The following is a 22,544-nucleotide window of genomic DNA, read 5'->3' on the forward strand; positions in this document are numbered from 1 at the left end:
AATTCCAACTAGTTTCACTCCTCGCTGCCTGCCTCTCTGCATGAGTGCTTCTCTTTTCTGCTCTGGCAAGGTCTCTGCTCACCAAGCAGAGCTGGTGCTTACTGGAGCTTGCTGGACCCTCGTGGGTGCTTACTCAAGCAAAACTGTTAATGGCACTGGGAAGGGTGCCAGGTCTGCAAGAAATGTCACCAGGTTTGCACCTCCAGCTCCATGTGGTCACTGAGATAACTACAGCCTGGACTGTTTGGTCCTTCCTATCCCATGGACGGGGTGGGCTGTTATCAGCCAAGCAGAGGTGACAGTAGTTGTCAAGTTCATTTTGTGACAGTTTTCAAAGGTTTTGAAGGCTGGTTTTTGCTCTGGGTGTGACAGCGGATCAGTCAATCACAGATTTGCTTTGTTTCTCGTAGTCTTGGAAACCTTCTTGTCAAAACCTGGTTGCAATCTATGCCTTTTGACTTCAACCCAATATATTTCTGTGACAGCCTGCTAGAGCAATGGTATTTGAACAAGCTTTGCCCACTGGTTGCTTCATGAAGCTCCAAGGAATGGAGAAATAGAGCAACTCCATTTGTTTCCTCCGAGGACTTTCGGGTGGCAGTGACAGCTGGCTTGAGGGAGCAGATACACGTCCACTTGCTTCCCAGTTTTTTAACTAAACTCCAAATCTTTCACTGCTTATTGAGCATGACCCATGTTCTCCCTAGTGGAAGGAGGTGTACTGGGGACACTTCTCATTTTTCAGAAGGAGAGAGGCTCTTCTCCATCCTAGTGTTATGCAGCTGTAAGGAATGCCTGTTGGAGGCACTGTCTGCAGGTGGGTAGTGAGTAGCTCACTAGCTGTCCTGGCACTCTGCTCTGAAGTTTGTCTTTACTTGATGTTAATAATCCTTGCCACTTTCCAGCTAGAATATTGCTCTATGTTGTGGGCCATACAGAGGGCTAAAAAGAAATGAAGCACTCAGGAACTGACCCAGGCACAGGAAGCTCAATTGATCATTATCTTAAAATTCACAAATATAAGGAGGCAAAGATATTTGCAAGGAAGCCATCTTGCTGCTTTTCCATGCTAAAAAGCTATGACATTAAGGAGTGGAGATGTGTGGGCAGACAGATGAGAATGCTGCTGAGATAGCGAGATCTTCAGGTCCTGTTCTGACAGCCTTGACAGTCTCTGTGGTGATGGGCTGCACTATCTACTCCTTGTTGATTGGTGCTGCTAATTGCCATCAGGCCATCCAGAAAACATGCTGAAAACAGGCCAGCCACGAAAATGGCCATTCTGGGTTGATTTCTGTGGTGTTAGGAGGAAAACAAATGAGCTATGAAGGAGAATACAAGGGGGAGCTGGGGCAATCAAAGGCAGTACAGTGGAGAGACTGCGGAGTGGTGGTGATGTCTGTACCCAGTGAGAAGCCACTGCCGTCTCCAGTAAGAGTTAATGCCAGATCAGCAAAATCCCTATTTATAACCGTCTCCGAGGTTTCCTAGCAGCCTGCTTCGACTGGGTTGTGTGGAAGCCTGTTGTAATGTTTCTGCCATTGGGAAAAGAGGAATTCCTGTGCTGGCCCGGGAGCTGCAGGACATTCCCAGCGTGTCCTGCTTCACTCGCTGCCTTTTCCAGTGCTTCTGTCTGGTTGAAATAAGAGCCCTTCCAAAATTTCCAAATAATTAAAGCTCCTTGGAAGGCAGGCCTGGTGGATTATTTTTCAAGAAAGGAGGCTGACTGCAGACAAAGTCAGCAATGCCAGCACTGAACCACACAGCAATGCTTGGAGCAGTTTGCCCTCCGATGGCCAGTTGGAGCTTACAGCTCCTGCTCCCCAATGCTGCCACTGAGGGTTTCCTTGGGCTCTGGAGGCTCTGGACTCTGGATTAATTTGTTGTGCTCCTTACCTGCGTCTTTTCTCTGTCCTGAGGATAATCTGTCAGGAAGGGAGAGCAGGGGGTTTGCTGGAGCAAAGCATGCTCATGGGGAGCACCTAGTGTGTTCTTCTCCAGCAGCACACTTCCTAAGGCAGTTTTGGCTTTTGAGGAATACTGTGGGCCCGATCTGCATCTCAGGGTTTGGTCACTTGTTTGTGGTTTATTGAGACTCTTGTATAAATTACAAAATACCCAGACCTGCTACACTTTGGTGACAGCATCTAACAAGCATTTGCAGGCTGAAGCACCATTAGATACAAGCTCGCTGGATGTGTCTTCTGCATGGCGTATGTTGTGAGGTCACTTGTCCAGTCAAGGGCCAGATCCCTTACAGATCCCATACATTTGAGCAACCCCACATCAGGGTGTGCCAGTAGCTAGGGTGGAGACAGCAGATTGGCCTGGTGCGGACTGGGGACATGTCAGCCACCTCCGGGCCTGCTGGGCTGCTGGTGTGGGAGCTCCCCCTGCCCTGGGGAAGCCTACAGGCTGCTCGAGTTGTCTCTTGCAGACACTCCACATCCCAGAACAGAGCAGAGAGCTGGGGCCAAGAGACCAGCCATGGAGCAGGCACTCTCCCATAGTCAGCTTTTGTCAGGGATTGGGAGAAACTGGCTTGGAAGGGACACGTTTTTATCCTTCTCTCTGGAAGAGGAAATGGGATCAACAGAATCATGAAGAAAAATGCAACGAATTCTTTTTTTTGCTTTTTGTCAATGTTTTGCATGGTAAAACAAGAGAGTAAATACAAACTCCTGATTTCTGCAGGGTTTTTTTGAAGTGCATTTTTTTCTTGAGGGTTAGTGTTTCAGCCTTATAGGTAGAAGACAGAAAGAGGTGGATAGGCTGATTTCCCCCTATTCCACCTTCAGTGACATCCCAGTAACAACCAGGTATAAAGCTCTGACTGCTCTGCTCATTCATCCGCCTATCAGAAAACTGTTCTTCTACTTTGCCCTTTGAATTTTTTGAGTTTTCTTTTTTTCAACGGGTTCAGTAGATTTCCAACCCCAAGCTATTCCTGCCACCCCCGGCGATCTGCAATGGACTCCTAAGTAGTATGTGCATGACAGCAGTTCTCACCCTGGTGACGTAAGGTGTCCCCAGCCCCGCTTTCCAAAAGACAAACCTCAAAAATCTGGTCCCTGTTAACTGGCCATTAGCACCAGCAATATCCAGAGTTGAATTTCTCACTCTTTGAACAGCCGGTAGTTACCATGCTGTGTCCATTGCAGCAAGTGTGGAAAGCCAGATGGTTTTAATGACAGTGCGTCCATTGAAGTCTCTGGTTTGTGGGAGGTTGTGATCATTTCCTCTTTCTCCCAGATAAAAGAAGTGCAGAGTAAGAGAAGTTCCTTGGTCAATGCTGGGTGGACACTTTGAATATCTCATTTAATTTACTAGATAATGATCACATTTATGGAACAGCTTGTTTCAATTTTCTCATTATCACTAACCAAGATGATAGCTTATTTAATCCACTTCTGCATCACTTCACAGACAATGAGAAAAGTGGGAAGGAAAGTCATTCGGGGAGCACGTGAAGCCCTCGCATAAGCAGGCTGATACAGATGAACCTGCAGTGAGAAATCCTCAGATTTCTGATGAAGGTTACTCATAGGAAGCCATGTGAAAATTAGTAACTTGTCAGGGCCTGTGATGTTTCTGTTCAGGGAGAGCCATCACAGGTCGTTACAACTGGATTGCTGGCATCCAAGAACAGCGTCAGGATTGTCCTCGACACCCTGCACTCCCATGCTCCTGGAGCTGCAGTGGCTAAACCAGATGCCAAAGCTTTTTCCTCTGATACTGTAAGAAATCTGTGCTGTCAAGAGACTGATATATTGTCTACAAAGAGAGCGAAGCAAATGACGAATGAAATCAGAGATTAATTTACCCTAATACTAATACGTTATTTGTAAGAGCACAGAGTGTTTCCGCTGGTTCTGAAAGCAATTTAATCCTCTGCCACTGAGAAGGAAATGGGTTTGTAAGTCTGAGGAAGGAATGCATCATAATCCCAGAAGAAGTGGGCAGCAATTTCTGGCACTGGAGGTTTGGCAGAATTTTGGGGTTGAAGAGGAACAGGGGGAGCTTTAGCTGGTACATTTCAGCATTGGCAAAGGAGGTGAAGGACACCTGGGCTCTCCTGGCTGTCTCCTGGCTGTTGTGTCTGGTTTCATATCCTTACCTGTGTAATGGTAGAAAGATTAATTATCTGGTATTTTTAAAGGGAAGAGAGGAAGCTCTCATGCTGCTAAGCGTCCTCCTTCCCTGCATCGAAGTGCATGCACAGCCCTACTGTGGAAGGAGATGGGATCCCAACTTCAGAATCAGCCATGGAGGAGAATCACCTTATAGCCCAAAGGAGACGCCCAGGGAGCTCTGATGTCCTCTTCTTATTTGTCCAGTGTGACAGATGATGAACAAACCCACCAGCTGTCCAAATTGGGACAGAAGGAATGTAACTGAAAAATTATATCCACATGCAAACCTTCAAGAATTACCACCTTCTCTGAAGTCTTATGCAGACCCCTTAGAATAAAGTAAAATTATCACTCTTATTTCAGTTGGCTTCTAAAGAAGGAGATGCACAGAAGGGCCCTGGAGTATTTAAGCACTCACCTGTCTTTGATGGTCTCTCCCTAGGACCTTCTGGAGAGCTCAAATGAAATTCCAGGTGTGCGTTGCAGGGGATTTTCTTCTAAATGGAAATTATAAGACAAGGAGAAAGACTTTCTCTTCAAAAGCAAGAAACTCTTTGGATTTCGGTTGTAAATTAGACTGTCAGTCCTCCTTGCATCCGTTATATAAAGATCTTCTTGACCTGTAGCTGTTTAGGAATCATTCTTAAAATACTCTGCTTAAAGTACCAGCATCAGAGCTGTGTCTGAAAAGCTCTTCATGATGGGCTGTCCTGCCTTCAAATCCTACTCATTTTATGCTAATTGCTGACAAGCTGTAATTTTCCAGGAAACCATTCAGAATAAGCTTCATGCAGATATTAATGATATTGTCACACTTTGAGAACTCATGAAGAGTGAAATATGAAGAACAAAGTCATTTGCCTTTGGGATTTGACCACTTTGTGTACTGCTTGGCTCCTAGACAACCAAGTACACATTCTTTGTGTGACTGGTTGATTTTTAATCGCCAAATCACAGTGATGAGTTGAGCAGTTACCTACAGGATTGGGTTGGTTAGGATGGGAGTGCTTGGTTACAGTTTCTGTCTGGACTTAGGACAATGAGGTGCCCAATTCTCACCAACTTTGGTAGCAGCCAGGTGCTACATTCACTCAGGCTCCTTTGATGAATCCAGGCTATTAGCACGCATACTGCTCATTGCATTTCTACTCTCAACCTTATGGGGGGGGGTTGTGTGATATGGAGGGGTGGCCAAGGTGCTCTGATAATTAATGGTGTGGTCAGACGTGCTTGGGGGTGCTGCTGCTGCCTTTGGAAATGGCCCAACTGTGCACAGGTCCAGGAGGGGAAGCGACAGGAGGAATCCTGGCCAGACCACCTAGCTAACGAATAAATCCTCAAAGGCATTAGCCCTGCAGTCACACATCTGCTGTCCAGTGGTGAGTGGGGGAAATTTTACAGAGTGAGCTTGTTCCAGGCAGCTTTAGTCTTATTAGTTTTTGGAGGAAACCCAGGAAAATTTATATTGGAAAGCTGAAAGCTATTATGGCAGGATAGCTGCTAAGTGACTTGGTATGCGCCCTTGGGGACCAGTGCTCCCAACTTTAAGAAAAAGATATACTCTGATTCTCTGGTTTTGTGTCACCGCAGGTCCAGTGTGGTGTTTTCTACAAAAGGATCATGATGCTCAGCAGTTGCTGTAGTATTTCCAGGCTTTTTTGTGAGTAGGACAAAAAGGGAAATAAGCAAAAAAATGTTGAGAATGTAAAGTACATTATTGACTTGCTACTTCTTGGAGTCCAGTAAGTTGCTGGACACTGTAAATTTTTTAGTCCTTTCAGTTATTTGTATTAGGTAATTCCTAATATTACGCAAGGATTCTTAAAGAGAGGGAGATGGGATTTTTTTCCCTGTCTGCCAATTAATTGATCATGATCAGCACACAGTCTTCAGGGCAGTTAGTGGGCATCACCAACACCTGTGAGCCTCCCCTGCTTACCACCTGAGCTGCCCAGTGTATGTGTTGAGTTGTTAACACAGGGCAGCCGCTCCCACTGGAGAGGACATCTGCTGACAGCTTGTCTCAAGTCTGGAACAAGCTGAGGATACATTTGGGAGGAGATGCTGAAGCATGAGGGAGCAGCCAGACTGGGACTTGAGCTGTGCTTCAAGGGAAAGAGGTGGGTAATCAGTTTTTGCAAATAGTTCAGCTCATAGGAAGATCTAACTAGTTAGGAGCTGATGAATTTGTCTCCCTCCTTCTTCTTCTTGTTTTGAAGGAGCAGGTTATGCTGCTTTTGACAAGTTGTGAGCACCTCTAACCTTCAGGGAAGACTTAGCATTGTGTATTTGGGCCCAGGGCTGGCACTGATTGAATGGTATTGTGTAGCTGGAAGAGGATGAAGAGGTTCTGAGCCACTGGCTGCTGTTACTCAAGGTGACTGTGCAGCGTTCCCCATCCGCTCAGCCGCTGTGCGAGTGTTCCATGTCCTGCCTAGTGAAGTCATTAGGAGGGACCTGCCAAAGCCTCCACAAAACTCTTACATTGAACTTGGACTGAATCATCTCACGCTGCAGGTTCTGATAGAAAGTCACTGTGATTCAGGAGATCCCAGGAACTGAGCTTTGCTGGCTGGGGAGAGCTGCCAGACAAGGGAGGCTTTCCTCTTGCCACCGCACTGCTGATCCTGATTCTGCTCACAAGCAGGCATGACCTAGAAGCAAGCAGGGCATCTCAGACGTGTTCTTAGGCTTAGGAAGGGGAAAGGAATAAATAGAAACAGGGAGAAAAGGATGAGAGTAAGGATAGAGGGAGGAAAGCCATTTTGGCCAGACAGGCTATACAGCCACCTACACAATAGCCTCCCACATCATCCCTGCCACACAAAGGAGAAACTGGTGAAAAGTACACAGAGCAGCAAGCAGGGGTTGGAAAACTTTGTACTGGTGGGCAGTGCCCAACACAAACGTCGTCTTTTCTGCTTCAGAAGGCAGTGTGTGGTGTTGGGAGAGCAGTGCTGCACTGCAGCCTGTGTCGTGGTGGAGCATCCTGGGGAGGAAAGTGGCTGGTTTGTTGGAGGAAGGAAGTACATGAGCATGGTAGACATCATGGATGTTTTAAAGGGCCATGGTCGTCAGCAGGAGGCATCTACTGTTGCATCTGATCCAAGGATGAGCCAAGGTCAAACTGGTGACCTGAAGTGCATGGCAACTGCTTCGTCTCTGCTGTGACATGAGTAGATAAAGGTGAGAAGGAGGCTGTTAGCCAGCCTACACCTCCTAAACGTGGTTATTTTGTTGTGTCTGTAGCAGACAGGGCAGCAAGACTAATGATTAGTCCTTTGAAGTTCCTAGCCCTCTCCCCACACCAGTGCCTTATGCTTGCAGCTGTTTGAGGCTGAACGCTGCCTCTGAGCATGTGAGGAACTGTCATGCTGTCATAAGCTTGTTAGAACTGGCAGCTAATGCTCGATTTTACATTATAACCCCTTTTTTCTCCCATGCCAACTGTACATGTCTCTTCATGCCCGGGCTGTGTCATTTCCGTTTGTTTTCACGTATTGCATCTCTCCTTGGCTGGACTCGCTTCCTCCCCACCTGCTAAGCACACGTGAAGTTTCGGCTGTGCCCGGAGCTGTGCAGACGTGTAGCGCTGCGTGTCCGAGTGCCTGCCCCTCTCTGCGCCAGCTGGGTTGGTCCCAGAGGAAGAGACGGTGGTGGCTGAGCGAGTGTTTGGTGGCACCAAGCCAACCGGGCAGTGAAGCCGACAGCTTGCCGCTGCTCTCATAGTAGGTGTGGTGTGATTAACAACGAAGATCTAAGAACAAATGAGTAATCTCCCTTTCAGTCCCAGCTCTTTTGCCTTTATTAAAAAAAATAATAACAAACCTTTGTGCTCCATTGCTGAGCTCCTGAAGGCCACTAAATGGCCCTTTGCACTTGATTGCCACCATATATCCCAACCATCAGTGTGGTTCCAACTGAACCTAGAATCTCCCCATGCCCACAAGCATCGTGCCTAAAGCAGTGGGGGTGTCCTGAGGTCTCACCAGACATGAGTGCAGCAGATGGGTGACCTTTCCTCATCCTCCAGTGGGGGGATGTGGCTTGTCCAGAGCTGGATGAGAAGCCCGAGCTAGAGATTGGTGTTTAATTTTAATCCCTTGAGCTCTAGTCAAGGGCTTTTAAACTTCTCACCACCCTTTCTCAGCTGATGTGGAAAAGCAGTGAAGCAAATATCGGATATTAAAGCATGTAAGTAGTTTCGTTGTTGATTTGCAAAGCCTGCTGACAACTGGATGCCTTAAAATCACTCCTTTTAAGGTGTCTGAATTCAAGAATACAAAAATAAAAGAACTTAGTCCATTTAAATCATTTGGCAAATTATTTAGATCTTCCAGGAGCAAAGGCCAAGCTGTACAGCTCTTGTTAAAAGGAAGAGCTGTAAAAGTGCAAGGATATACATCCTTCACAAGAAAACCCACCATTTTCAGATTACCGTGTTTGACAAGTTTTTATATATTTATCTTTCCTTTCCACATTGATGTGCTGGAGATCACTAATAAGCTGGTAAGGCTGATTATAAAAGATCCAAAAATAAGACTCGGAGAGATTCCCCGCAGCCCATATCCGACAGGTCTTGTCACTTGGATGCATTTGTAAAGAGCTGGTTTGTCTCTCCGCTTGACAGATGCTTTGATGAGCTAATCATCTAATTTCCGTGCACTGTACACCTGTAAAAACAAAAGGGGATGAGACTTGAACAAGTGACTAAGCCCTGTTCTTGTTTGGATTGCTTCATTACTTTTATTCGAGTGGAGCTGATAATCCTGCCGTGGAGCTTGCTGTGCCCCACGCTGACTGACAGGTGACATACACATGTGGTAAGTCAAGCAGGTGACTTCTCTCTGAAGTTCTGCTGACCAAGAAGGCCATGAGAGGCTTTTTCCCTGCCCCACTGGTGGTCCCTGATATCCCAGAAGCAACCAGCCTTGGCTCAGTTGGCTCACTTAGCTCTGGCTTAGGAGGCAGGTAGGAAGGGCAAAGCTGGGGAGGTGATGGTGATGCGGAGGTGCCCGGGAGTGACAGTTGCTCATCTCACCTTTCTGCACCAGTGGTTATCCCCACTGTTGGATCTCCGCACTGGTCACAATCAGCAAGAGGTCCTCATTGTGTTGGCAATATGTGGAGCCAGTGCTAGCTACGGAACAGGGGTCAAACGCCTGCCAAAACTTTTCTGCCAGAGCCATCAGTTTTGGGGAGTCACCTGCTCCAGGAGGTGGTAGTTCTCTCATGCATGTTAAGTTGAGCAGTACCTGGATGCTAAATGTGATTTCCTGCTTTTGGTATTGCCAAGCTATAGTTTCCTGTTCTGTTTTCAGTGTTGTGCTCAGCAGCCAGTGAGGTACAAATATGAACAACATCTCTGGGCTTTTCTATAGATTTTCTGTACTTTGTGTTGTGGACACCAAAGTGTCTGGAATTCCCAGTTCCCAGGCACTGCAAAGGAGCCAAGGGCAATTCAGTGACTCAGCCCCAATGCTTAATGTCCCAACATCCATCCTCTGTATCAGGCCTTCCAGCCCATGTATTCATTCTGGAGAAGGGTCCCAACAAAGAAATTTAGTGTGATTTAACAAATCTGCCTTTGCTTTCCACCACTAGTTAATTTAGATGGAATTTGCTGCATGTCCCTTACTAGGTGGTTACCTTTTAGTGTATTTTTCCCTTGCTTTCCTGGTTTTCTTAACTTTGTGGTCCTGGGTTTTATTCCCTTGTTTCTCTATTACGTGGGTTAACTGGGTAGCAAATTTAATTGCAACTATATCAACTTGGTGGAAGGGGGGGAACCCGTACATTTAATTCTTTGCATTTGGAAGTTTCTATAATTATTGTTCTTTATGTTTTTGTGGAGTAGAGCTGTGGTGGAGGAAGAGCAGATAAAATGATGCTCGAGCACAGGGAGGAATATACTCACCTACTGAGATAGGCAGGAGCGTTAAGTACCAGTTGAGTTGTAGAATCCTCAGAAATTTGTTTCCTTTTTTCAGTTCAAACCTGGATTTAGGAGAATGACACATTGTGTGTCACCCACCTCCACCTGTCCAGAGCCATTTATTTCTTCTGTTGGTTTTATGGCTGTGTGGAAACACAGTGGCTTTAAATGCCAGTCTGGTGGTGGATGTGTGGTGTGGCGGTGGGAGGAGAAGGCAGCAGGAGCAGGACTTGACTGCTCACCAGCAGCTCCAGCACATGATAGATTGATGGCAGCTTCTTCTGCACATGGCTGGATGTTGGTGTGGCATCATGGGTGTCTCCTGCCTGTTTGTTCTCTACCCTGTGCCCCCTTTCTGCTGAGAGACAAAATTCTGGAGGAACAAGAGTTTGGTGGAGCTACAGCCGAGTTGCAGAAGTGTGGGAAACACAGTTACTTCTGATCCTTGAGGCATGTGATGGGGGAATGCTGGCCTCTGGAATCCATGTGGGGACAGTGGAAGCTACACTGGAAGCCCAGCATGGTGTGAAACAGGCCATAGGTGAAAAAGGGGTGTGATTTCATGAGGCACATTGAGGCTGGGGGAGGAAGCTTACCTTACCTAGGTCAAATAGCAATATAGCTGTGCCTTGGTGTGCACAAATCCTCCCAGTCGTGTTGAGGCTTTTAAAGCCAAATCTGATAGAGTTTTGAGCAGTTCTGGGAATAAGAAGGTATGCAGGTCTCCTTTGGAAGTGCACGAGTATTAACTCAGTTTTGAAAGGCTTACCAAAACACATAGCCCACCAGTAGAAAAGAAGGTGAGGTTACACCAGTTGTGTTGGTGAAGAATGGTGTATCGACAGCCATTAAATTTTACATCAGGCTCATTTTGACTTATTTAAAGTCAATTAAGAAAAAGTTGGTGTTGAACTACAATAGACCGCTCTCAAATAAAGGAAGCAATACAAATTAATTAAGTAGGTAATAGGCTGGGTCTAGAACACCCAGGTTGTGACTTTCTATTATTTTCTCTGTGCCTGTGAAGTTAATTAGATACCTGTTCTCTAGTGTGGTTTGTTGGGTTGGGTTGGGTTTTGTTTGGTTGGTTGGTTTTGGTTTTTTGTGCATGTGTTTTATGTTGTGTTCGTTTTTGTTTTGTTTTTTCATGTGGACATTTACTGAAAGTAGCATTTAGCCTTTTGCCCCCATAAGCTTGTGTTCAAATCCTTCTCCATGCAGAGGGGGAAACAGGCGTGTTCCTTCTTCACTCTCATCACAGATCTGTATCACCGTGAACCTCTGCTTGAGACTGCTTGGGAAGTACTGGAGGTTAGAAATTCGAGCTCTGGTCATACAGATTTTTGCATTATAAGAAGAGCAGAGTGCTCCAATGTTCAGAGCACCTGAAGGGCTGGTGTAAGGCACTGGCATCCTTGCACCTGCAGTGGCTTTGGTATGTGACCTAAGTTGATTTACTGCTCTTGCCCTAATGCAGTTAAGTCCTCCCCAAGTTTGAAAGTGCTTTGAGATCTTGAAATGTTCAGGTCTTTCTAGAAAGACAAAGCATTGCTATATTCACCTTTGCTTTCAAAATTTTTTGTTATAACTGCCTTCTTTGAGCACCAAATTCACACAAAAAATGTATAAAGCATTATAAAGTCCTTGCAGTCTGTCTCCTTTCCCCCACTGATTGCTGAAGTTTCTCAATTTTGTACTCAGCTACCATTGCTTGGGAGACACATACATCATGCCAACAGGATCTATAAATATTCTTAATCCCACTTTGCTGGCAATTTTCTCTTGTTTTAATCTGAATGCAAATGGGATCCCAATTTATACGAGAAACCACTGTTCTGCCTGACTGTACTGGCAGTAATGCCCCCCCTCAAAGTGAAGGGTTGTATTTTGAACATAAAACCACATTTATTTCATGTTTACATGATCTCTAGGCTTTGAAATCCTTCAAGGGCACCCTAAAATGCACCCTCAATTTCTACCAGTTGCCAGGCACTGGGAGAATACTGGAGGCTGTTCAGAACAACAGCTGCGACACAGAGATCAGGATGTACTGGAGACTCATCTGGCAATCCCAAAAAAAGAAAACTCTGCATTTTAGGAGGGTTCCTCAAGCACTCAACAGCAGGGTAGGCGTGGGGTGGTGGGCTGTCATCGTTGTGATGGCTGAAGCAAGTGGGATCAGCCAGAATTAAGCTGCAGCTCACGATTTTGAGAAGGGTTGTTGCGTCACCACGTTACCCAAAGGTGTGTTCGGTGTGTGGTGGTACATGTCACCCTCATTAAGCTCTGTAACGTCACGTGGATCTGAAGCTGGTGATTTGCTTCTGGGACCACTGCCATGCCTTGGGGTGTCTCATGGGAGGATTATTTTTGTTCTTTGCAGAAGACACTGTTTTCCAAATGGATCATAAAAAGAAAAATGTGCTCATAGGTGTTGAAAGAGCAAATGGTTTTGCATTTGATTGTGCTGGGTGTTTTCTAGTTTCTACTCCCTTTGGAAGCAAATGGTGGTTTTCATCCCAATTTTAGATTCTGGGTCCTTGTGGACTGGCTCAGTGTAAATAACTACAGTGAGGACTGTGATTTGGCGGGGGGGAGGCAATTGAAGCAGTGTACAGCAATTCACAAGTCAGACCTGAGACATCATCTGCTCCCTCAGCCAAGTTTTGCCTTTTATGTTTTCCTGGATCTTTTCTTTTTAGTTTTTGGTTCATAAGTATTCACGCTCTCATACACCCCCAGAGTGTTTCTGGACCTCCATTAGGGCAGCATCTGCACCTGGTTTGAAGTCCATTTCATCCTTCCTCATGGAGATCATGGTAGCCCACACTGCGGTTTACCATGAGGCAGTCTGCCATACTGTGTCCTGCCCACGGTGCTCTCACTACATGCTCTTTCCTTACTTGCTGTGACCAGGGACTCTACCTGGACTCATCCATGCTTGTCCTGGAGGTTGTTTCTGGGAAGCCTCTGGTGCATTTTTTTCCCACATCTCTAGCTTTTATCATGGGTTTCTCCAAGTCTTTCCTGCACAGTTCCTGGTGCCTCCTTATGTGCTGATTTTGGAGGACTACCCTTGTTTTTCTGCACTATAACGTTTGGATCCACTTGGAGACTTCTTTTGTTAGCAGCTTACCAGGCCTGTGGCTGGTGCTGTCTCCTACCCCAACACGCTTCTCTTTAGCCACCATTTGACTGTGCAGGTCTGTTGTGTATCCTCAGACTCATTCTTTTGATCCTTTTAAACTGCCCACTCTAAAAGCACATTGTAGGCTGGGATGAGGAACTAACTGGGGCTTAAATTGTGCTGCTGCTTTTCATCTAAGCATCTCTGAAGTTTCTGGAGAGGAGACAGTTACCACCATGGCCACATGTGGAGTGGGCCACAAGTTTGTGTCTTCTCTGGCTGCCAGGGGAAAGTCCTAAGTTTGCTGAACCAAAGAGGTTACTGCCTTCACATGCTGGAAGGCAGGTTCAGGTGGGAGAGTGTCTGCGGAAAGGCTGAGTCTGCCAGTCTTATCAGAAATTATTCTCTGCTGCTGGTGCTTCGGATGTGGTGGTATCTCCTTTTCTTGTTCAATACTTTGAAAAACGCCAGCTCCTCTGGTGACACAGCCTCTGTCGGTTGATGCACAGGGTTATCAAATCTTACCTGCTGTTAGAACCATGTTAAAATGGAACCAGCATCTTCAGAGAATTTTGTGTCTCTCATTTTGTCTACCAACCACCTGCAGATTGCAGAGTCTCTCTTTGGAGCAACCTTCTGAGGTGGATGGATGTTGTCTCTTTTCCCCATGAATCCTTCATGGCAGTGTTGATCTCCTGACTTTATACAATTAAGGAAAGTAGTATCATTGAACTGTCTGTGCAGGAAAGTGATGATCAGTGACAGCCTGAATGTGCCACTTCAGCAGCTTCCTACAAGGCACTTGTTACCTCCACAGAGGTTATTTGCAGATAGTTTTAGTTACTCTTTATCTTGCCCAAAAGGGAAAGAGTTGCTCAAAAAATAAATCTCTGCCTCTAGAGACTGCCTCATGTTTCCGTGTGGTTTTAGGAGGTCCTGTTTTCCCAGCCTGTGAAAGGAGGATGTTCTTGCTGGATGGAAGTGGGAAGCACGTTGATATGTGCTGCACGAGTTGGCAGATACTGAATTGCGGAGAGAAAGGGCAGTAGGCCTGTGGCTCTGTGGCAAACCCAAACCACACATGGTTGAGACTGAGCAGAGCTGCCACTCCTGGGTGTCCTGGACCGAGCAGGACACGGTTGTGCTCCTCCCTGCTCCAAAACAAAGTCAAAAGGGAATGTGCCAAGCAGGCAGTCATCACTAGGGAACAACAGGCTGCCTGCAGAGGTCTGGATGCTGCTGCTGTGGACAGGGCATCAGCGATGCTCAGCAAGTTGCAGTTTCTGAAACAGGTGTTGATACTTGTCTGGTCTGGGAGCAGGACTCTCCCAACCTTTGTGCCAGGGAGAGGATGACATTGGTTGCACGTGGGCATGTGTCGGGTGGAAAAAAAAAGGTGACAAAAGCCTCTTGCAGAGAAATGTTATCACTGGTGGTTGTGTTTGCGTGCATGTCTTTATTTCAAATTATCTCCAAACAATGTGTTGTTTTTTTTTTTTTTTTCATTTTAAATATTATTTGAGCCCAGCTTCAAAGTGACCTCCTGAGGCAGCAGTTCAGATAATTCTTAGCAGAGAACAACTTTTGAATGAGAGCTAGAGCCTTAGAATGAGACCTCGAAACATTAAATCAATCACTTCATTTCCCCAGGTACCTGCGTGCCTGGCATACATTCTCCTTGTGCTGCTTTGTTTGAACTCTAGAAGGGGTGACAGAGTTATTAATTAAAACAGTGGTGTGCACAAGGTTTGAAGAGAGAACAAGAAACATGAAAGACCTGTGAGCAACTTCATCCTCCTCTCCTTCCCCTGCAATTTATTCTATTCCTGTTTTTTTTTTCCCATGTGATATCTGTTCCTTTGGGGGGGGAAAAAAGGGGGCACAACACCCACCTGCTCCATCCAGACTTATTTTGGGGAGATTCTTGGGAACACCTTTTGCTTTGAACTGAATCATTACTTTATTTCAGGGGTATGGAGGCAGCAGCAGGGGCCCCCACATATACTGCCTAGGTCAGGTGCTGACACGATGCAAATATACCACAAAAAGATGTGTAGGCAGTAAGTCCCTGCCCTGGTGTGGGAATATGAAGGAGGTTCTCAGAAACACCTTTTTCTTTGGATTCACAGCCCTGTTTGAGTCAACAGTGGCTATTGGCCACTCCATCTAGGTCAGGCTCTTGATGTGAAAAGATATAGAGCTATTCACAGGTGAAGATTAAAGGTCAAATCCAGGCATCTGGTGCTGTTGTGTCTTCCAGACAACAGTTTGGGGCCCATTTTCCAGCCCTGGCCTCTTCCAGAGCTCTGCATCCCACAGAAAACCTCCTTTATATCGTCTTCTTCTCTGTAACCTGCTTGCCACCCTTTCCATCACTGAGGAAAACTGGTGTCCTTCCTGGCCTGGATGATGCAAAAATAAGTGCATTATCTGTGGTGATGTCGTTTTAAAAAATTAATACATTAAAAATGTTTCCTTCCTCTGCAATAATGATAATCTTAATTTTTGAGCTTCCTGCAATGGAACATTTTCTTAATTGAATTCCTAATTCATTGAACATCTCTAATAAGCATGAATGGTAATTTCATCTTACTGGCTGCATTGTTCCAAGGGATGCTCTTTAGAGACTGGTTCATGGAACAAAGACTTTTTTCCCCTCTCAGACCAAGGTTTTAACTCCAGCCTTTGCTCACCAGTGAGCAACAACCTGGGGCCCTCTGCTCCTCCAGACCAAGGAATGAAACAGAATTAAATGCTGGGCTCCTGATTGCTGTCTCCAGCCTGAAGACACTGACCCTCCTGCAGTCACCCTGAGCTCATCTCTGGCAGCTGAGCTGAGCTTCCTCTGCTGAGGAGACACTGGGGTGGACATCCCTGAAGGCCCAGGCTGCCCTTGCCCCAGAGCACCATCACCGACCAGGAACCCCGTATGCTCTGCTTGGTTCAGCACTGAATGAAACAACCTGCTGTGCAATCTTACTGCAGCCTTTCTAGACCTGCTTTTTCCAAGGACTTGAGGAGCTGGAGTTCCTTAGCTGGCATGTGATGAATCTGTCATGTTCTGGGGCATCTTCCTTATCCTTTCGTTTCCACCACGTGTTTTTTTTTTTTTTTTTCCCTTTTCCTCCATATGCTAGGTCCTTTGCTGGAGATGAGCTGCTGTGTCTGTCACAGGATACAGGTACATCTCTGCAAGAGCTAAGCTGCCACTGAGCTGCCTGTTCTTGTTCCTGTAGGAGCACAAACCTTGCAAAGGACTTGCTTGAACTGGACAGTTTTTGCACCATTCCTTTTCCACATGTCTCCTGATTCTGGCATCACTCCTGATGGTGGGTATCCTCCACCATGTGCTCCATGCCAAAGTGCCTCTGAAGACAACTCGAAGTCCACATAGGTGCCAAAGTTGCACAGAGCTTTTCAGGGCTCGTAAAAACGCTTTTGGTGGTGTTACAGTTGCCTTGTCAGTTTTTTGTGTCTTGTTTAGATGTGACATGCACAATTTTCATCTCTAGGACCATTTGTCCTCTATCTTTGGTATTTTTAGAGTCTAAGTATTATTATTATTATACCTCAATGCTTCCCCAAGGTCTAGAGTATTTATTCAAGACCAACACAGGATGAATGAGCTATAAATGGATTTGGGTTCCCTTGGGAGGAAAATCCCAGCGCAGCATGCACGGGAAAGCCAGCACCATCCCTTCACTTTGCAGCCAGCGCTGGCTGTTCAGGGTTCGCAATTCAAAGCAAAGAGGTGTTTCAGGGGCTGCAGGACATCTAGGGAGTCATTACCAGAGTAACCCCACAAACTGCTACTGGTTTTGCCGGAGCTAAATTGTGCATGCATATAACAAATAGCTGCGGCTTTGCCAGCTGATTGCACCCAGGAAAGCCACACTTAGGATGTGCAGAGCTCCCCAAGCGATCTTGTGCCATGCTTGGTCACTTCTGTGGCAGAGGCTTTTTTGTGTGATTACATCCTAATTGTGCTTTATACCCATCATCTTGTGACTTGCCAGGCAAGACTACAGATGAAGCACATTTGTTTGAAGTGTTATTCTTCAGATCTGGCAGAAAGATGAAAAGTTTTGGGGAAAAAAAGAGTAATGGGAAATAATCCCCTTCTCACAGGAGATCTGAATTCTTCCCTCTTCCCTGAAGGTCACTGTTGATGCTCAGTTACAGCCCTTCCAGAACGTCTCTCCCTTGCTATCCAGCTTCATTACGGTTCCTATTTTCTTTTACCTCCCAGGGCAACATTATACTGCACTTTCATTGCTGCTCACAAGGGAAGGGAGGGCTCATAAGCAAACCTCTTGTGCAGGAAATAGTCCTGGTAAAAAGCTGTTTGTGTGCAATGGGAAGATGCCTATCCATTCTTCATTCGTCCTCTGCATTCCATTAGAAACGTGGCAGCGGCCAGGTGAAGGCTGCTGGCTAGCAGAGAACATATTTTTCCTGCTTATAGATTATCAAGTCCAGCTGTTTAGGAGGAGAGCTCTGCTTATCTGCTGTGTTCCCAAGGGAAACTGAGAAGCCGCAAAAGTGCCAGGCTATTTACTCTGACTCTACAGGGCCAAAGGGTGTGCAGTGACACCTTAAATTCCCAGGGCTCAACACATCTGCTAACAAAAGATTTCATACCAGGCACTGGCTGGACCTTTCAGTGTTTAGGGGTAGTTTTGCAGAAGATGGACTGTGCTGAAGATGCCTTACCTGTTGGTTTAACATAGGAATGCTCTCCAAAACTCTGAAAACATACACACACACACACACACACACACACACACATACACACAATATTTTTAAATTTAAAATGGCTGGTAAAAATGCAAGGAAGAGTGTGGCTAATTAAGCCTCTGCTAATTTAAAATTAGTGCGTGTGGCTCAGAGAATATGGCCCAATCCGATTAGAGCAGAGTGCTTTGCTAAAGGCATGGATAAAAACAGATACTATGGAGGAGAGGAAAGGTCTAAAGGCTTTTCATCTTCTGTCTACAGAACACTATTGTGCCCTTTTGCAGTAATTTTAATGTTCTTCCTGTGTCTTTGATTTGCAGTGGAGAAGAAGCAGAGGTAACAAACAGCCATGGATCTTCTACAGCTTCAGTGTCACATTTGCCATCTCTCCAGTTTTCATTGTCGCCTGTATAATGTGCAAGACATACCTTTTATTGAAGGCCAGAGCAGATCAGAAGCGGTCAGTATGTTACATATATGTTCAGTTAGGAACTTAAATTAGGTTGCAGTTCAGTGTCGTGGAGGGTGGCAGAGCAAGGTTTTCTTCTCAGCACAGCTCAAGTGGTAGAAATTGGTGAGGACTCTGTACTCTGTACTGACACCCCTTACTGTCATATACACTGGATCAATGGCTCAGTGACACTCAGCAGTGACATCCACAGTCTGGGGGACTCATCTGCTATCAGTTTGATGTCTTGCCTTTATTTTAATTAGTAACACTGATTTTTTAGTAAGGATAGAAGCTTGTGCTGAGTATGAATCATTTCATTAAAGAGGTGATGCAAATGTATGTCTGAAATTTCCTGTGGATGCGGACTTCAGGGATATTGTCCGTATTTCGTTTGGGCTCTGGCAAATTTGTATCTGGTTTGTTTGGAAAGCAGTAGCTCATTTAAGGCCACTTAGTACATGCTCTAAAGCCAAGTTGCATCAGGGCTTGAGCTGATTTCAGCTCTCATTAAGGAAATGGACACATCTCTGGCTCTTTACATCAGGGGCTTCTCAATATGCTGATGTTCCTCACAGGCAGGGCTCATGCATCTCTCAGGGTCTTGGTGGAGGAAGGTGCAGGGAACCCTGTTGTGTCCTCAAGATTAGGGAGGCAGGACCCCACCTTCACACTGCAGCTCCCAGACGTGGGTATCAGGTTAAGGAGAGTGTCGCTCGCAGCCTGTGTCACTCCCTCATGGTTTTCTGTTGTGAAAGCCGTGGAAGAGAGTTTTCAGCCTGCTGCATCCGTTTGGGAATCATAACACAGCTGGAATTTATGAATCATGACTAACAGTGTTGCCAGGTACAGGGAGGATTATACAATGTGTGATCTAATAACTCCCAACCATTTAATCACCCGTGGTAGCTTCTGAGCACGTTGCACACAGGTAAGATAACTGACCTTTTAAGGTGAACCACAAAAGGTGTTTCTTTCATAGGTGCTTCCTCACTCTACTTGGCTAGCGCATCCTTGCGAGGAGCAGGACCTTCTGGCCTGTCAGAAGCAGGCAGGGGTGTTGTCCTACAGGTGTTGTCACATCCCATAGGAGTTTCCCACTGGGATGTCTGCAGTGATTTCAACAAAAGAACGAAGTATGAATTCTGCACAAGGCTGTTGTTGCACAGGTGTCCATGGACACCTAGAAGGCCATGTGGCCTCCAAAGGAGACTGGAGAGGTTCTACCATGCCAGAGAAGACATCACTGTGTTGGACCAGTGACAGCAGTCTCGCTCTACAGTGTACCTGTGTGTGAGTTGCGTAGGGTCAGAGCTAGCAAACTCAGGCCATTTGTCCATCATTCATTCGCTCCTGTCCACCAGCCCCAAAGAAACACTTTTCCCCTATGAAGAGCGGTCTCCATCACAAAGATACCCACTGTCCCTTGCCTGGCAGTGACAGCCCTTTCCTGCTGTCCCCAGCACTGCCAGCAGCTCGAGTCCTCAACAACCTCTCAGGCTAAGCTTAGCTTAACCAACACAAATCTATCTGCCATGTGAACATAAGTGTATTCAGTTGCTGAGATAAATTTAAAATACTTGCCCAGGTGACATTCCTACTTCCAATGGCATTTGTGAACAAGCAGGGGTTTTCTGGGCAACCCCATGCCCTACCCAGGTGCTGACGGTGACTTTCCCAAGCAGCCAAAGCATAATTCTTGCTCTTGAACATCTTCCCTGTGGCCCTTGGAGAACTTTCAACTGAAAAATAAAATGGCGACATCTTAACCATTGCCTCCCATGCAGGGTCTCTCTTCAGCCTCCCTTACTGCGGGTTCAGAAGTCTCTGGTGGATCAGTCTGCTCCTGAAAAAAGAAGGGTTTGCCAAAATAGAAGAATTTTTGCAGAAGGCAGTGATTTGGCTGAAGGTTTTGCCAGCTTGTGTCTCTGGGTTTTGCAGTTTGTTTCGGTATTTGTTTAGTTTTGGATTTCACTTTCTTGTACAAGATACTACCAAACAAAATACTTCAATGTTTGCAAATTATTTGGGGGGGAAGAGATGAGGAAAAACATTGATTTTTCAAATGCAGTTTGAAATGCCAGGATTCCCTACTGAGTAGAAGTCTCATTTTGCTGTCAGCTTACAGCATCGGCTCTGGTTACACAGAAGTAAAACCACTGTGAAAGGACCTCAACATCTTTCCCACTAATATACTTTATTTTCAGGATGGTGAGTTATTTAAAATGCTTTCTATGGCTTTAGTCTGTCCAAAGTCAGTCTAATATTTCGTTAATGTCAGTCTTATAATCAATTATTTATTTTCTGGTAGCAGCTGGAATCTCCTGTCAAGGACCAAGGTGCGCTTGGTACCTTCCTAGCTGGTGATGGAGAGTTGGGCAGACAGTGCTGGTGGTCTGGGTCTGGTGTGATGCACTAATTCAGCCAAAGCTGGGGATGGTTGTGACCTGCTCAGCACACAGTGGGTTGGGGGAGACCAAAACTAACAGTTGAGCAGAGAAATTACACAAGCAAGGCCAAGTAGACACTAGCATTGTTGGACCTTGGAGAGAGAGCATGGGGAAAAACAAGGAAAGGCCTTTCAGGGAAATGGGAAGTATGGTGATGTGACGTTTATCATTGTATTTGACATGCCCTTGTCGTGCTGTTTTCTGGTACCTGGGAAAAGTGCTCAGTAGTCATAGAGGGAAGAGAGTGAAAAATAACGTGTCCAGTGGAAATTCCTGCAGCTCGTGGCTCAGCAGAGCATAATTGCTGAAGATTGGAGCCTGCTCAGGACACTGGAGCTAACGCCTCTGCCCTTGTAAGAAGCGGGATCTTCGGTGACCACAAGCAGTAAGCCAGAATGTCATTAAAATAGCAACACCTGCAGGGACGCAGAGCCCCAAACTCCCTGCCAAGAAGTTTCAGTGTGCTGCTGACTTGGAGGGAAGATGCCACCTACTAAATCACTCAAACCACTTCCTGCAGCACCTGGTTTTTCCTCACATTTCCTATCCAAATAGTGGCCAGGCCCATGTAAAAACTGCTGTCGCTGCTGAAATAGCTGAGCTGGGCGTTGCTGAATCTGCACCGCACGTTGCCAGCAGGATGGCTGCAGGAGGAGTAACGTGCAGAAGGAGAAGCGCCTGTGCCCACACCATGAGCAGAGCCAGGACATGGCCCTGTTCCACACTGGAGCTTGTCAGAATACAGCTGTTCAGCACAGCCCTCAATGGAGACAGCTGACATGCAGGCACATGTGGCTGCTCACAGGCTCTTGGAGATGCGAGGGCATTGCCAGATACAAAATGCATCAGGAGCAATCAGTTAGGAGGACTGCCCAAGTGTCTTCAGGGCCAAAGCAGTACCAGCTTTCAGATCTTGGATGCATCAGTTCATATGGGCTTGGACAGCCAACACAAACCCTTGTCCTGCACCAGAGGTCCCCTCTCCGAAGCAGCTCTTTCAGGAAGGGTGTGGATTTGGTCAGAACCTTTTCTTCTGAGCTGGGATCCAGCCTGTTACATTGATGGTCTCTCAATCGCCATGGAGTTGCATGCTCACAACTCACATGCCAAAGGCAAAAGCCCCACAGTGATTCCCTCTGGCCATTATTTTCTCGATATATTGACTCCACCAGACAGCTGGTCAGCAGCAGCAGCAGGCACTGTTGAAGCCAGGAACCCTCTTGCTTTTCTTCCCAGAGAAGGAACCTGAACGTCTTGCTCCTTGGTCTGGAGGAGACCTGGTAGAGCAGATCTGCATGCTGTGGGCATTTTGTGCTCTCATGCACTTCCCCAGCATCTACTTAAGCTGATTTGACGACAGTTGTTCCTGGACGTGGACTGGAACCCAGGCAGAGGTATCTCTCAGGCTGGCTGGAACCTTCAGCAGGGAGGAGGGCTGTGGCCTTCCAGCTGCCTGCTTGCTCCTCAGCTCTCTCTCAAGGGCTTCAGAAAGCTGCAGAGATTCAGAGATGGGGTTTTTTCCCCTTTCTTGAAAGTGCGGCTAGAAATAAGGAGAGTATTGAAACCAAGCCCAGCCCACAAAGCAGAGTTTGTAGGTGTGATGCTTACCGACACCTGCGGCTGCGGAGTGTCCCAGGGAAGCTGGGACCTGTCTGGTAGGCATCTTGTCTCATTCTCCTCGTTCTTTCTTTGCCACCTTTTCAAAGAGCGCACC

The 22,544-nt window shown here is 46.4% G+C and overlaps 1 long non-coding RNA gene across 2 annotated transcripts in view; it reads left to right on the plus strand.

The window, feature by feature from the left end:
* LOC136105981 (uncharacterized) overlaps nt 1–22,544 on the plus strand; it is a 295,265-nt gene that overhangs the window by 232,271 nt on the left and 40,450 nt on the right. For both annotated transcript variants that reach the window (XR_011740713.1, XR_011740714.1), the window contains one exon: nt 18,253–18,392. This is a non-coding gene — a long non-coding RNA (uncharacterized lncRNA). The remainder of the gene's footprint in view (nt 1–18,252; nt 18,393–22,544) is intronic.

The sequence above is a fragment of the Patagioenas fasciata genome, chromosome 10 (genome assembly GCF_037038585.1).
Source record: "Patagioenas fasciata isolate bPatFas1 chromosome 10, bPatFas1.hap1, whole genome shotgun sequence".
Classification (NCBI taxonomy): Eukaryota; Metazoa; Chordata; class Aves; order Columbiformes; family Columbidae; genus Patagioenas; species Patagioenas fasciata.